This window comes from Protopterus annectens, chromosome 13.part0 (genome assembly GCF_019279795.1).
Source record: "Protopterus annectens isolate FY-2018-M chromosome 13.part0, PAN1.0, whole genome shotgun sequence".
Taxonomy (NCBI): Eukaryota; Metazoa; Chordata; order Ceratodontiformes; family Protopteridae; genus Protopterus; species Protopterus annectens.
Genome location: NC_056747.1, coordinates 80,500,073 through 80,516,442, shown reverse-complemented (window position 1 = coordinate 80,516,442; position 16,370 = coordinate 80,500,073).

The following is a 16,370-nucleotide window of genomic DNA, read 5'->3' as shown; positions in this document are numbered from 1 at the left end:
GTCTTCGGTGTCTCAGTTGATTATCCACTGTGTGAAATGTGCTTATAATTCTGCTGATGCCACTTCTAGGGCTGCTGACACTGAAACTGTTATGAGGAGGTTTGCCTGACTGCATTCTCAAAATCTCTAGATGATGTCAACAATGAGATGTTGAAATCTTCCTTGCAAAGAGAACTACTTTTTGGATATTCTGCTTCATAGGTCATTAAAAACTTTGATGAATGAGGAAAGTTGATTCAAGGATTCCATAAGATTTTTCAGTCCTCCCTCTGTAAGCTTGCTAAGGGATATAATGCTCCCTCCACAATTTTCTTTAAAAATGCAAAATAAACAGTCCCGGCAAGCTGCTGGAAAGCAAATGTTTAAAAAGCAATGGCAGGGATGTCCCAAGAAGAAATAAGGAACTTCTTTTCCTTCAGGCCATTAAGCCTATGCTTGCTCTAGAGATGATAGAAGATGTGCCTCCTCCCTAGATATGTGAAAGGTTTTATTCCAGGATGTTCACAGTGCCAAAGAAAAACATTCCAGGACACCAGTTCTGGAGCTTTCATCTTTGAAATAGTTTGTGATGGTTCCCAAGTTCAAAATGCTCCTCTTCGCAACTCGTTACTCCTTATTCCCCATTTCAGTTTTCTAGTGACCTTATCACATTCCTGTATATCCAGATTTCAAACCTTTCTTAAGGTTTTCTGTTTCTGGATTACATTATCTGTGGCATTTTGCTTTGGTCTATTTACTGCTCCAAAGGTGTTCCCAAAGTGATTGGATCCTGTGATAACTTACTACAGACTGCAAGGTATTCACATTTTTTCCACATTTAGATGATTTGCTTTTCTTTGCAGAGACTTTTTTCAAAGTGTTAGGAATCTCTCAGTTGGGTAAGACATCTCCTACACAGGCTGGGATTCAAAGAGAGCTTACAGAAATCTTGTCTGACACCTTCTAATAGGATTGTTTTCCTGGGGTGTCTCCTGGATACCCCATTTCAAAGAGTTTTTCTTTCTCAGGAACACAATAAGTCTGTATTTAGATAGTTTCCTTATTTTTTCTACGCAGACTACTATCTCAGCAAGGGAATTCCTCAGGATTCTGGATCTCATGGCATCTATGATACTCATGATATGTTTTGCAAGCATCCTCATGAGAACATTTTCCTTGGCCCCATTTTCAGCATCCCCTGACATTATAAATTCTGTTTTTGAAATTTGTGAAAAGGGAGATTTTGTGGTGGAGGCACCAAGTTTCTCAAAATTCAGGTCTCCCATTCTCCTTTCCTGCTCCAGCTCAGCCATTCACAAGAGATACTTCACATTTTGCTGGAGGGGACTTATCGATGGGGATAAAAGTATGGGTTCTTTAGAACGAAAATATAGAGACTAAAGCACGTATACATAAAAGAGGTATTTGTTCTTATAAATACACTCAATTCTGTTAACCATTTCTATAAAAAATTGATCAGAGGAGTTTAGAAAGGATTGGGAATAGAAATTGGATAGGCGATTCACAAAGAAACAATGGGTGAATATTTGTATGTCTCCCAAATATGCAACAAAGTCTGGAAGATTTAGGATTTTGGCTTGGGAAATGTTTACATAGGTATTTTTATACCCCAAGTGGACTCCAGAGAATTTTTCCTCAAGTAGACAGCAAATGCTGAAAGTGTGATGGGGAAGAAAGAGTTAATTGGGAACATATTTTCTGGGAATGTAATGAATTGGTAGACTTTAAAGATTCCCTGCAGACTAGTTTACCAGAGACATTGGGTGAACTAATTGGTTTATCTAGGGGAAATGATTTTTCTGAGCTATGAATCAGAATTGGAACTGCCTAGATATAGTAAGGCCTTGCCAAGTTTAATTATGGTGGCTGCCAACAAAGCAATTACTAGAAAATGGAAATCAAAGTATAAACTAACTGTACAAGAATTAGTGAATATAGTAACAGAGATAAAACAATTGGAATTGGGATCTTTCGAAAAGGGTAGGAGCAAATTATACAGAAAAAAAAATATTAAGTGTGGGAACAGTACATATAGGGAAGGAATGAGGTTTAAAAGAAGGCAGGATTTGAATGAGTTATGTAATGTTTGACTGACATAATGTTTGCAACTAAAATTATGTAAATATGGTTTGTGATATATAATGTCTGCAACTAAGATTATGTCAGTATGGTTTGTTTTCATTTATATTAATGTATGATAGGCTATGTCATAAGTGATCATTTAATAAAGATGTTTCTTGTTTAAAAAAATCTGTTAACCATTTGTGGTCTCTGGGACTTCTTCAAGTGTTTGAAGATGGCACCGTAGTGATGTGGTACATAAACAAGCAAAGGAGAACCAGATCTTACCCTCTGTGCCAGACAGACATGGTAGCCTGGGACATAGCCATTCAGCAAAATTGCACTCTACAGGCATCTTACATACTGCCAGTGCAAAACTGCACTGCAGTCAAGCTGAGCAGAACCAGGACAGACCCATACAAATGGAAATTGAATCAGTGGGGGGTGGTCTTCAAAGAATTGATCCAGCTATTGGAAACACCTTAAATAGATCTGTTTCCCTTCTCTCATAAGAATCAGTTTGCAAAATTCTGCTCCTCGACTCCATGGAAGAAGGCCTGGAAAACTGATGCATTTTTTTTTGTAAAAGAATTTTCCTGAATGCTTTTCCACCCTTTCCACTAATAATAATGGTAATTTTGAAGATTCAAAAGGGTTCCCCAAAGGTAATTGTGGTGACTGTCTGTGGTTCTCCTTTCTTTTGGAAAAGGCCAAGGGCAATTACCACAAGCTTCCTCACAGACCAGATTTACTCACACTAGATCAGGTGTGTTTGACACATCCCAACTCCAGATATCTACAGCTGACTGCCTGGATTGATAAAACTTTAGTACCTTTTAGGTACCTTTTCTCTGAGGACGTGTAGCAGGTAGTAATGGAGACAAGAAAGCCTGCTAGTAGAAAATCAGATATTATCAAATGGAAAGTGTTTTTTTTAATTTGTGCCAAAAAAGAACCAGCACCTATTCATGGCTAGTGTTTCTTTGGTTCTACAGTATTTATGTGAGTTAGTATACCATGACCTGTCTTAATCCTCAGCCAAGGTTCACTAATTGGCCATTTCAACATGTTTGCCCATGGATTACCACTTTCATTGCAACCTCATGTGAATGTTTTTCTAAGATATGTTACACAAGAAGCCTCCTCCATTCAGACTAGTTTAGCAGGCTGACTTGAAGTTCTTAAGATGGAATACAGTGTTTCTAATTGCTCTGACCTCTGTATGAACTGTATCTGAGTTGCCAGCTATCATGTGGTCAGCCTTTTCTAATTTTCCACAACAAAGTAATCCTTCATATGTAGTTAAAGTGGTATCTCAGTTAACCTTATGCCAAGCTATCCATCAGCCTGTCTTCTTTCCAGAACCTAAAAATGGAGAAAGAATACTCCATACAATGGATGTCCACACACAACTCAGGTACTATCTTGACAGAACAAAATCTTTCAGGCAACCTGTGTCAAAACAAACTATTTCAAAATGGTTGCCTCATGCTATAATTTTTACTGTACCCACCACAAAAAAATTCTAGGCTGGGTCAAGGCTTACTGTATCAGGGCCTTGTTTTCATCTGTGGCTTTTTGAATGAGTTGCATGCTAGAAGTATTCTGGAATCAGCAACTTAGTTTTCTGTGCACACCTTTACAAAACACTATAAACTAGATTCCTTCTCCAGGTCTTGGACAAATTTAGAAAAGATCATTCTCAGAAGGCTCCCAGACCCACATCCTTCCTCCTCCCAGTCAGTTTAAACTATAATAATCTACCCATACAGTTAAGACTACTGCAGCTGTGATCAAATGAAGGACATAGTACACCTGTTTAAGTAAACTTACCATAACACTAGAGGTTTGAATGATGACTGTTACAGTAGCTACTCCCTCCATCCATCACCCTTATTTTTTGTATGTTTTTCTGAACAGGTATGGACTTTTTATTCTTATACTCCTAGCATTGTCCTGTCAGGACTTTAGCCTCCCTCTCTCTGCTGCCATGAAAGCTGTGAGGGCTTGGCACCCAAACAGGACTTTTAGTCAGCTCAGCTGGAGCTGTTTAAAACAAGAACACATATCTATCATCTCACTAAACTCTCTTGAATAAACATTTAAAAAAAGCGCGTCTACATGGCATCTTATTCCTCCTGCTGAGGGGCATTAGAAGCAATCTCCTAGATCTAAGAGTTAAGGTTAGGTATTATGAGCTTTGCTTTGGTACTCTTTTACTTTTGTTCTATAACCCTCTAGGTCTCAGTTTGGATACTAGATCCAGCTCGAGCACTGTGGGTTACTTGTGCATTTTTATTTTTTATTTTACATTTGTTGACCGGGAAAGACCGACTGGATATATGTCCATTTTCAGCAGAGGCCCGGGGAGAAAAGCTCCAAATACAATAAAGAAATTTTAGAAAAAGCTCCAATTACAATAAAAAACTTTTGTAAACAAAAATCGAACAAACGATTAAAAAGAATAGTAAAGTAATACTGCTCAGCTACACTATAAACACACTTAAAAAACAAATTCTTTGCCTGAACAGTCATAATGCTGAATATAAACATATTTAATAAACATATTCTTTGCCAGTACAGTGATGATGTAGAATATAAACACAGGTAGGGAGTTGTTTCCTGGGTTAATAAAATTGTTAAGAAAATAGTTCAAGAGAGAAAAAAGAACTGCGCAAGAAGAATTCAGTAAAACAGGCTGAAAAGTGGTAAGCCAAAGGACAATGGTGTCAGTCAGGATTAGAGCATGGACAAAGCCATTGTAATTTTAGGAAGATTTTCAGTTGTTTTTTGAAAAGTGGAGTGGATGACAGGGATGTTAGTTCTATAGGAACCTTGTTCCAAGTGTTGCCAATTGAGTTAGTAAACAGACAGTCCCCAGATTTGTTGTTGGATTTTTGGGAAGGGGCAAGTAGTCTGTTGGCAGATCGTAAGGTTGAAAGATTTTGATAGTAGCTAATAAGGTTTCCGAGTATAGGAGTATATGAGGGATGATGCAGGATCTTGTGAATGAATAAGAATTGCTGAAAAAGAAACTGGTGTTGCAGTTCAAACCATCCAAGAAGTTTGAGATTTTTGCAGTGGTGGGTATGAAATGGGGCATCAGTGGCAAATCTGGCAATGTTATTGTAAGAAGTTGCCATCTTATTTATATTGCTTTTGGAGAGGTTTGTATAAATTGAGGAGGCATAGAGGAGGGTAGAGGATAGGTGAGTTTGAGCAATAGTAGCCCTGGCTGAAGGAGTGAGAAAGGATTTAATTCTGTAAAGGGAATCAAGTTTTTTATTAACTGATTTGATAGTTAGGTTGATATGAGTGTCAAAATTAAGATTATGATCAATTGTTACCCCTAGGAGTTTGGTGGTAGTATCAGGAGCTTTTGGTACCGTTTTTAGAGGTGACTGAGAAGTTTATGATGGGAGATTTTTGTGTGGGGGTGAACAACAGTAGTTTCCTTTTTTTAGGGTTGAGGAGGAGACAGCGTTGGAGGAACCAGTTTTCTACTGAAGTAAATATTGTTTGGGTCCTGGATTGAAGCTGGGAAGGTGAGGGGGTGGCACAGATTAAAGTTGAGTCATCAGCACATTGTACACAGGTGGTTTGAGGAAGTGAGGCTGACAGACCATTAATGAAAATGGTAAAGAGGAGTGGTCCTAAAATTGATCCTTGTGGGACTCCGAGGGTAATAGGGAGCAATGAGGACAGTTCCTTGTCCCAGAGGACTGCTTGCTGTCTGTTTTCTAGGTAAGATTTAAACCATTTGACTGTTTGTTCATGTAATGGGAGAGATTTAAGTGTATTTATTAATAGTTCATGATTCACCATGTCAAATGCTTTGGAGAGGTCAGTGAGGATGGCAGAGGAAAGGAGATTGTTATTTCGATTTTTGTTTATACAGTCTGTACAGGATAAAAGAGCTGTGGTGGTGCTATGATATGGTCTAAAACCGTGTTGGCAGTCAACTAGAAGGTGATTCTGGAGGAGATGTTTAAGAAGTTGGCGATGAATACATCTCTCCATGATTTTTGCTATAGGGGAGAGTAGGGCTATTGGGCAGAGGTTTGCAAGTTCACTTGAGTTCCCGCCCTTGTGGAGGGGGATAATATGTGAAACTTTCCAAATGTTAGGGATGGAACATTCAGTAATGGATCTGTTAATTAAGATGGAAATGGGGAAGGCAAGTACTTCAGCTGCTAGTTTCAGATATTCAGCTGGAAGGAGATCAGCTGATGGGATGGAAGGTTTAAGTTTCAGAAGTAATGTATGTATGAGAGATGTGGGAATGGGTTGTAGTTGTAATAGGGGTAGTGAATTCTTGGAACCAGGTGGTTTGGATGTGGACACAGCTGGTAAAGACTTAGCTAGTGATTGAACAGTTTCTGAGAAAAATTTGTTGAAAGTTTCAGCAATTTGGGTGGAAGAAAGTTGAGTCAGGTTTGAGGGGGTAGGTGTTTTAGAGTGGCCAGGATGTAGTAGTTTATTTATTCCTGACCAGAATTTTTGTGGGTTGTGATATTGGCTTTGTTGGAATTGTAGGTAATAGTTTATTTTTTGTCAAGGAATATGGCTTTCTAAGTGGCATTTCTCAGTTGTCTAAAGTTTAGGTGATCAGTTGGATTTTTTGTATGTCTCCATTTGGTCCATAGATTATTTCTAAGTCACATTTTTGGCCTAGTTTCTTTTGTGAGCCAGGGAGCTAGTTTGTTCCTAATTCTGATGATACGAGAAGGGGCATGATGCTCTAGAATTTGTAAAAATTTATTGTTAAAATATGAGACAGCTTCCTCTAGAGGTAGGTGTTTTAGGGGGTTCCAGTCGCAAGCTCTGAGCTCAGCGTGAAAGTTAACAGGGTTTAGATTTTTTTTATTTCGGGTGGTTTTGAAGTTTACTTGGTTGGGTATTGAGGTTTTTAGTTTAGTTATGAAGGTAGGAGAGTGGTCACTGATATCGTCTGGATTGCTGACTAATGGCTTGGGTGCATGGAAGATGCTCTTAAGCTTTGGAAGCAGACCGTCTCTTATAGCCTTGGCAGGATATTACCCATATAGCAAATGCTACTGCAGCAGTGATCATTCAAACATCTACTGTTATGGTAATTTTACTTATACCACTGTACTTTCCTTATCACAAGATAGTGTTCTGTGATATCTCCTGGATATATATTATCTTACTGGCTTTTCTTCCTCAGAGCAAAGTAGAGCTTTACACGGAACAATGTCTGATATTCTCCAACCTGTCTCAAACATCACCCAAGGAATTTCTCAGGATAGTGTTTTGTAGCCTCTACAGTTTTCATGATTCCTTTGGCCAGACTTCCTATGAGGAAAATTCAGTGGTTACTCAAATCATTTTGATCCCATCGTTTAAGATTCCAGTACAGAGATATGTAAAAAGGGATTACTCTGGTGTGTGGATTAGCTGTCTCTCAACCTAGGTCTCCAGTTTTCTCTTCTTGTCCCTACTCAGTCTGTAATCACAGATGCCTCAGACTTTGATTTGTAAGCTGTATCCAAGGGGATGAAAGTTCAAGGTTTGTGGAACAAGCAAGACAGACTGAAACATGTAAATGTCAAAGAAATGACAGCTCTAATAAATGCTCTGAAATCACTAAATCATCTTTGAGTTCCAAGCTCTCTACTAGTAATCAAAGACAACTCCACAATGAAAAAAGGTGAAAACCAGATCCTGCTACCCCCCCCCCCAACTTTGCAGACTAGCTATGGTAGCCTGGGAACTAGCAACTCAGCATAATCTATCCTCACAGGATACTTACCTTTCTTCAGAGCAGAATATTGGTGTAAACAGGCTGAGCAGGACCAGAACAGACGCTCAAGAATGGAACTTGAATTTGCAGGGGGGGGGGGGGGGCTCTGCTTGGAATTCTTTCAGCTGTGGGAACTCCTCAGATAGATCTGACTGCATTCATAACAAACATTTAATGAAATTCTGCTCCAGAATTTCTTTTACAAAGGAAAGACAGAATGTTTCTGAATGTTTTTTCACCATTTCCTCTGATAATTAGGAGCATTCTAAAGATTTAGAGGGACTCTTCCAGAATACTTCTGGTGGTCCCCTTTTGATCCAGGCAGCAGTACTTCTCCCTTCTTTTGAAAGTGGCTAAGTACAATTACTAAAAGCTTCCTCACAGAATGGACTTACACAGGACAGGGGCTGACTGATATTCCCCAGCCTTCAATTTATTCAACTCACTGCCTGGATGATAGAATTTTAATAGAAAATCATATCTGGTTAACTGAAAAAGATTTTCTACTTCATGCTAAAGTAAGAACAAAGACCCCTTTCAGGCACAGACACCTCTGGATATTCATCTGCAGTAGCCTATGAGTGTATCCTGCCAAGGATAAAGCAACTGGCCAGCTTTCAAATGCTTTCACCCCCTCCCTTACTACCAGTCTGGCTTGCCTATAGGCTAAGCCTTTTTAGAGGAAACTATATTAGCAGCCACAGTGACTAAAAATCTTTAAAAATGTACTTTCTTGCCACCTCATGGAGATGCAGCTCTGAGACTCCTTTGGAACAGGAGTAGGCTTAAGGCTTCATTTTGACAGATAAATCAGCTTCGGGGACTCCTTCCACACACATTTATATTTTTTTGAATATTTTTTATTTTTTATTTATTTTTTGACAGAGATGCAGTATATCTAAGAATACCGTCTTTTTAGTAATGTTGGAAGTTATTCATTGAACGACTGCTATTTCAGTTCTGGGCATTACTGTTACATTTAACTTGCTTTTTAGGCTTATTTGTCTTATTAAATAGATTTTACTGTAATTACTTCTATTTTGGAGAGTCAGGTAATGTATATTAGGGAACAGAAACATGTTTTCTTGGTGTTTACTTATACTTTGTGACCTGACAGACTTTTTATTTAGCAGTTCACTTCAGGGAAGTTGTGTCTGTTTCTAACCTGGTATTTTTTATTTATTTTTTATTTTTTTTACTGCTTGTGTACTTTATATTGTTATTGGGAATGTGGGACATTTTAAGTGTTTGTGTACCACTTTTGTGCATGACAGCTTACCTTCTGACTGAATCTTTCCAGTGCAGCTTATTGTCACTCAGGCGTCTTCCTTGACTAAAGCATGGATACTTACACTGGTCCTGTTGGTCCTTCTTCCAATGTACCTAAAAAGAAAAAACATTTTAAACACAAGCTCTAGCCTTCAGCATGGATTCAGTCAATGTCGCAGCCAATGGTGTGTGATTCTGCAGTGGCCATTAAGGGATTCTCTGACCACATACTGGTTTCCTCCAATTCTTCTGCTTTGCCAGCCACTGTGGAAGATTGGTCAGACACATCCTCACTGGCTGCTCCAGTGTCCAATGTGGGCATGGCAGAATCATTGATTTTAGGTATGAGAGATACTCTGGGAAGGTGTTCTTGGGGTGGTCAGGAAAGAGCCCCCTTACTCGGGATGATATGCCTTCTCCTAGTCAGTTTTCCTCCAAAGATTTTTCTAGGAAAAAGAAACACAAAATTAATAATTGTGATAACTGAGAAATGCTTTCTGTTTGTAAAAGTGATTTTCTTACCTTGGCCAGGAGTTTGTTGCAGATGGTGAGTACTTGGTACCCGGTGCCTCCTACTCTACCTTATTTCTCCACTCTCAGCGATGAGGATGCTGTATCAAAGGATTCTGATGTGATGAGAGAGTTTTATCTCCTGAGGATTCAGTAGCCCAGGACTCTTACTCTTTAGACAGTGAGCCTAAAAATATTTCCTTCTTTGAGACTGTCTCTAGGATAAAGGTTCATAGGTGTGTACTAGGCTAAAGGCCCTGGAGCCTTTACAAGCCTATCCCATAGAAGTGCCCTGGCATTGTGCCACTCGACGTTAGTTCCCAGTGCCTCTATCAAGTAGAGCCTCTGCAGTGATCCCTGGGGTGAACTTTCTATTTCCCATACACTCATCAGAATTTCTCTTGAAGAGGGCCAGTGAGATGCTCTGCTTGACATGTACGGGAAGTCTATTCCAGAGCATGGGCAGTCTCTGGGTTATGAACCTGTCTCTCCAGCATGTTCTGTTGATTGTGGTAATGAGGTTGAGGTCTCTGGACCATGTGGTGCAGATGGATTGGGATTTCTTTAGATGTAGCATTAGTAACAGAGCTGGTTCAGACATGGCTTTGTAAGTCAAGCAGAGATTGCCTCTTAGTAGACGATATGAGACAAAGAATAGCTGGACTTTTTTGAGTCTGTCCATGTAGGACATGTGTTTAAGGCCTAGGATCCTCTTCATGAGGTACTTTTGCCACCTTTCCAGCTGTTGCATGTGCCTAGTGAGGTAGATGCCAAATGGGGACTTGTACTCGATGATTGGCCTAATGAGGGAAGAGTAGAGAGAGATGATGACCTCTTTCTTCCTGGATGCAAAACCCTTGGTAATGAGATGTGCCACATAGAAGGACATTCTGACCACAGTGGCAATGTGGTGGTCGAAGTAGAGGTTGCTGTCAACCTGTGTCCCCAGATATCTTATAAGACCTTCAGTGTTCAGTGGGCTCCCATTGATGTGGAAATTAGTGGGAACTGAGTTTTTCCCAAAGGGGATGATGATGCATTTTTTGGCATTCAGCTAAGGCCATGGTTTCGACATCCATCACTGGTCTCAGTGAGGCCTTTCTGTAGGATGTCTACATCACGTGGGGAGTTAATAATGGCTCCCAGTTTGCAGTCATTTGCGAACTTGGTCAGCCAGAGTCTCTCCGTTTTGGCCTGGACTTCTGAGAAGTAGATACCAAACAGGAAAGGACCCAGGACTGATCCCTGTGGGACTCCACTCGTGCGCTACTTTCACACTGTGGGTTCTATCTGTGAGGCAGTTTGCAACCCACCTAGTGATATAGGGGTTGATGCCTAGTTTGGTGAGTTTATCAATAATTCCTGAGTGGGGAATGGTATCAAAGGCCTTGGCCAGATCGAGGTAGGCTGTATGAACTGCCTTGCCCTCATCCACAGCTCTGGTGACTGACTCAAATAAGTCAACCAGGTTGAGCAGGCATGATCTACCTTTCGCAAAACCAAATTGTGTGGGATCTAGAGTTTGGAGATTCCCCATATCCTTCTTAATTAGGGCCATGATGATGTGCTCCATAGCCTTATATATCAGACTCATCAGGTTAATGGGGCGATAATTCCCAGGGTCTGTAGTCGCTCCCCCTTTATGGAGAGGGATGACTGTTGCAGTGCTAAAGGATGTGTTTTCATGGGAAGAGGTGGATTTTTCTCCTGAAATTGGCAGATACTATTAGTTATTAGAGCAAGAAGCCCCCTTGAACTGCCCCCATTCCTCCTATACTGACAGCCTTGGAGGATGCTTTAAGTGCTGTCTGCAGCTCTCCTTATTCCCAGTCATCCATCGAGCCCTAAGAAGGCAGATAAACTGTATAAAGTCTCTCAAACCAATAAATGTCTTTTTTCTTATCATTGAGCTGATCCTGCATACATCTTTCCTATTGCTGCTGCTGTGAACAGGCTTTTGGCTCCCCTAGCCCAGTTCCTGTGGATAAAGAGGGCAAACGTCTAGACAGACTGGGTAATAGACTCTTATCTTCTTCTACATTAGCCTTTCAAATACTCAGTTATGAAAACTGTATGTGGAAGTCTATGCTGAAATGTAAGAATAGGATGAGAGAGTTTTCCACTTCCCAATCTCCTGAAGGTAGGACTTATTGAATCATATTGTATCTAACCTTTCCCAAGTGTCTAAACATAAAGCAAAACAAGTAATCCAAAATGCTTAAGCTGGGTCTGGTTTCCAACCTGTGACCATAGAGGATAACAAGTCAAACATAAAGGAGTACCAAGGTTAAGCCGAGAAGGTATCACTTTAGCTCTTAGACGTAGGAGAATGGTTCTAAACTACTCCCAGCAAGAAGAATAAAACACCTTGTAGAGTGTTTTAAAAACATTTTTAAAGCTAACTTATGCCATCAGCTCACTTTACCAGTGTGAATAAACTTTAAAAAAAAAACTTTACAAGGTGTCTTATTCCTCCTGCTGGAAGGGGATTTAAGTATTTAAACATGCTTTAAAAGTGTGTGTGAGTGTGCTGATATTGTTTCAGGAGTTTCTTCTTCAGCCACTGTCTTAAGAATATTTATCTGAGTACATAATCAAAGGTTTTCAGATTATTTAAAGTCAGAAATTTTTAATTCCTCCTTGACAAAGAGGTTTTAGTTGGGCCTTCAGCTATGCAGGTCCTCAAACAATAGGATGACAAGGTTAAGTTAAGGCTGGAGGTTTCTAGGATTTCTCATATTCCCCAGTCCTTTCCCTCAAAATACTCTACCACTTTCAAAAGACCAAACAAGCAGGTGTTGTCACCTGCAAACAGACAAATATATAAAAAGAGATGGCAGGAGAGGTCAAATAACAATCTCAAAAAAACAAGGATGTTTTTCCAAAAAATAGTCAATCACCAGTCTCAGAATGACTATTCCAGAGATTTGGTCATCTTCCCTCAATCTCCTACCACGGCATCTCTTCTTCTTTCTCAGAATTTGGTCTTCACTGCACAGACTGTTACTGACAAATGGGTTTTGAAGCTGGCCGAGGATGGTTACAGTTGACAATGGATAGAAAATCACCCTCCTCCTTTCAGGGTTATCCTTCCCCACCCTACCAATCAAACAGCATTACTTCCCTAAGTGATCCAACGTGTTTGAAGCAGGAGTCATAGACCATGTTCCTAGAGAATAAATAGACAGAGACTTTTACTCACAAATGTTTTAGCTTCCAAAGAAGGAGGACTCTTGGAGACCAGTATTAGACTTGTCTTTTCTCAGTCATTTTTTGAAAGTTCCAAAATTCATGGTGTTGACTGTTCAAACAATGTGAGCTTTTGTTCAATATATCTAAACACCACAGGCCAGCATAAAGAGTACATAAGGCACTTGTAGACAAAGTAAATGAAAAATTACTTTATTCAGACTGGTTTCGGCTACCCAGCCTTCCTCAGTGAAACAATATCAGAAACATATTCCTGAATTAGGCTATATATACCCACCCCGAACCAATGGAAGACACGGTTCAACCCAGAAAATAAAAAACTGAAAAAAGTAATACATGAACCATTACAAATGGAACAATAGACTGATATCATATTTAAATATTGATATCCATACATGTGTAAATATAAAATACATATGAAGAAAATATGTATACATATAACATACCTACATATAAAAATATATATGTATACATATATGTATATATGTAAGTAGACTAAAGTGTGATAAATACAAGGTGTGATCAGTAAAAATCTTGGATATACATAATTACAACAAAAAGAAACATAACCAACTGTGGTGTCCTACATATGCCTTAAATGGGTATGCACTTGTAAACATACTATGTGTATATGTAAATACAATAACTTGAATTACATATAAACAGTCCATTATATATGAATATATTACATATAAGCAACATATGATATATATGGAGCAAGTAATGCACACATACATAAAAAACAACAAAGTAGACATAAAAGTCCATAATGTCTTTCATAAGTGGTCATTAATTCCTGGGGAAAAAAGCACCCCTAGGTTAATCATCCAATATTTTTCTTTATGATTCAGAATTGTATGTCAGCCTTGTTGGTTACTTCTATCCCCAATTATTTTACCAATAACCATAAACCTAAACTCAGCATTGGCATGTATAAGGCTGTGTCTATATAGAGCATTAGTTTCTCTTTTATTTCAAATATCACTTCTGTGCTCCGACATCCTAATTCTCAGTGAACGGGAAGTTTGGCCCACATAAAAAGCAGAACATTTGCATGTAGCTAAATAGACTATCCAACTGCTACCACAATTTCCAAAAACCCGTAAGTCATATACCCTGCTGGTGTTGGCACTAGTAAATTGTTTCAGTTTGCTCACATATTGGCATGACCCACAGTGTCCACATGGGAACATTCCCAATAGTTTGTCCCCAGTCATAGTCATTTGTTGGTATACTGCTCCCCCACTCTCCTTACGCTTGAAGTGTGAAAAAACAGCACTCAATGTTTTCCCACGTTTGTAGGATAATTGGCATCCGGGGCCTAAATATTTTCTAAATTCATAATTGGCCAAAAGTATATTCCAATGAGTGTCTAATACATCCCTGATGACATTATGGTTGCGTCCATAAGTTGTCACAAACCTGAGATTTTGACTTTCTTGTGTGGTCCTACGTGGTTTATACTTCAGCAATGTGCTTCTGTCCTGAGCAATACTCCATTCACTAGCTCTGGCAGTATCTGATTCCCTATATCCCCTATCCAAAAACCTTTTGCACAAGTCTTGTCTGGCATGTTCAAACTCCTGTTCAGATGAACTGATTCTTTTGATACTCATAAATTGTGACTTAGGGATGTTGCGGATGGTGTGGCGGGGGTGCATACCGGATGCATGGAGCAGGGAATTGTATTGAGGATATTTTCTAAAGGTCTTAGTACTAAGAGTGTAATCCTCATTCCTATAAACCGTGACATCCAAAAAATTAATAGTGTCATAATGTGATGTTAGAGTAAACTCAATACCCCACAAGTTGTCATTGAGGTATTCTAAAAATTCCTGCAAATATGCCCCATCTGCCCGCCACACCATCCAGCAATCATCCAAATATCTACGCCAGATATCAATTTCCACTTGGTAAAGGTTATGAAGGGGATCATAGATCATGCATTCCTTGAAAAAGGCCATAAATAGATCCGCATATATGGGAGCAAAAGAAGCTCCCATAGCAGTGCCTTGCAATTGCCAGTAGCATTCACACTGGAAGTAGAAGACATTTTTGTTCAGGACATGTTCTGCCATACATACCAGTAGGGTATTAAATCCGGGAGGGTATATGGCAGCATGTTCCAACCAATAATGTACAGCTTGTAAACCAGCCCAATAGGGAATACTCGTGTATAATGCTTTTACATCCAGGGTGCACATTAGCCAACCAGGTTCCAATTGGGTGTTAGATATTATTTGAAGAAATTGTGTTGTGTCCTGAATCCTAGCTATGACCGAAGTCAGTAAAGGTTTTAAATACTTAGTTAGAAATGCTGACAAAGGTTCGGTCAAAGAGCCAACACCCGATACAATAGGTCTGCCTGGAGGCTGAGAAAGTGATTTATGAATTTTTGGAAGTAAATAAAGTATTTGTTTTTGCGTATCCGTTATGGTGAGATGATTTTGAGTGGAACTGTTAATAATGCCTTCCTCTACTGCTTGACTTATAAATGTATCAATCTCCTTCTTAAATACAGGAGTGGGGTCTATGGACATTAGCATGTAGCATCTGGTGTCTGATAATTGTCCCCTGCCCTCATTTAAATAATATCCCATATTTATGACAACCACAGCCCCTCCTTTATCAGCTGGTAAGATGACTATATTGTGGTTGTTTCTAAGTTGTTCTAATGCAGCTATTTCAGAAGAGGAAAGGTTCTGTCCCAGAATGCATGATTCCCTATGTGGAAAATGTAAATCTCTTAAAACTGTTTGTAAAAATATAGAGACATGTTTGTTCATAGGTGGTTGAAATCCGGATTTGTAAAACCTGAATTCTTCAGATCTTTGAGAGTTGTTGTCTGAAAAAAATAGTTTGAGATTAAGTCTACGACAGAAATACAAGACATCAGTAACTATATTGTATTCATCAGCAAAGAATCCAGGTACAAATCCAAGACCTTTATTCAATAATCGAGTTTGTTCATTGGTAAGTATTGCATCAGAAAGGTTAAGCACATTCTGACCAACATTGTTAATTATTTCAGAAGTGTCTGTAACAAGCTTTCCATTGAGTTTATTCTTATCCCCATGTTGGTGTTTGCGCCCCCCCCCCCCACACCGCTTCCATCTACATCTAAAGGGTGTGGTGCAGTGGATTTTTTATGACTGGGTGATTCCCTAGTACTGACACTGTTGTTGTCCGTAAAAGAGGCTGTTATTATTACTTACTTCAAGAACTAATTACCTTTGAAATAGGGACGTTATTTGGAGTGATCTTTTATTTTTATGGTTGATCCTTAGAGATTTTCATACAAGCCACATTGTTTTGATATGTTAATTTGAGTATTGGTCTAGGCCATTTTATTATTTTGGCCCTTTTTCATATAGGGGGCCTTTTGCGACAACTCTTTTGGTATCTGTTTTTGAAAAAAACTTATACAATTTATATTCAGTACTTTCTGACATCCCTTGGTAATCTGGTGTTGTATCTATATATAACAATTTGTTATATTACTGTTTATTCAGTTTTTCATAGGGTTCCAACTCTATCCAAGTACAAGCCTTTTCTT